Genomic DNA, 1,187 nt, shown 5'->3' with positions numbered 1-1,187 from the left:
CAGCTTAATGAGAAATTATAAAACTATTTGGTACAAGCTGGGAGATCTGAGTCCAGAGAGAGGTTGCAGTTGCAGGAGGCTTTCTGTCTTTTTAATCCCCAAGATGCAGACAAAAACCTAGGTGATCCCAGCGTGTTTATGGGGCTCAGAGCTGTGGAAATGAGGCAGAGGACACAGGGCTGTCATCTTTCACCTGGGTTACCCATAGACATTCAGATTTAGGTTCAGAAAAGAACTGGAGGCTTCCTGTGTCTTCAGGAAATGATCAGATCCAGTTACTGCAGCCAAAAATTCTGCCGACCCTCTACCTCTGTTACCCAGTTGGCTTTTAAGATGTTATGTGCATGTGCGTTCTCAGTGGCTCAGTCATGTCGGACTCTTTGTGACCCCACCGACTGTAGCCAGCTAGGCTCCTCTGTCCATGGGATTCTCCAGGCAAAAATACTGGAGTGGGTTGCCGTTCCCTTCTCCAGCAGATCTTCCCGCCCCAGGGATCAAACTGGTGTCTCCTGCATTGTCAGGCAGATTCCTTACCACTGAGTCACCAGGGAAATCCCATAAGATGTTATGTATACCCTTCATTCAGAGAAGGCAATGGCACCCCACTCCAGTACTCTTGCCTGGAAAATCCCATGGACGGAGGAGCCTGGTAGGCTGCAGTCCATGGGGTCGCTGGGAGTCGGACACGACTGAGCGACTTCACTTTCAATTTTCACTCTCATGCATTGGAGAAGAAAATGGCAACCCACTCCAGTGTTCTTGACTGGAGAATCCCAGGGACGAGGGAGCCTGGTGGGGCTCCCTGGTGGGGCGTCTATGGGGTCGCACAGAGTGGGACACAACTGAAGCGACTTAGCAGCAGCAGCAGCATACCCTTCATTTTTGTTTATTTCTTTATTCCATTTATTTCCTCCTTTTCTGCCCCATTCCTCAATCACCAGGATCCTCCCTACAAAATTATTAAGATGAGAATCCCATCAGTGTAAACAATATCACGGCTTGCACATGCAAGACATGCCTGGAAAAAAAAATTTTTCATTTGTATCTTCAGTACATTCATTATAGCCTGCATTTGTATATACTCTAGTCAACAAAAGAAAAGTGCCTGGTGGCAAAACCAAAATAAATAAATAAGAGTGAGAGAGGGTGGGGGTGGAGTAGAGGAAGTAACAAGTGGGAGATACATT

This window comes from Bos indicus, chromosome 17 (genome assembly GCF_029378745.1).
Source record: "Bos indicus isolate NIAB-ARS_2022 breed Sahiwal x Tharparkar chromosome 17, NIAB-ARS_B.indTharparkar_mat_pri_1.0, whole genome shotgun sequence".
Lineage (NCBI taxonomy): Eukaryota > Metazoa > Chordata > Mammalia > Artiodactyla > Bovidae > Bos > Bos indicus.
Note: the sequence above shows the minus strand (reverse complement) of the source record.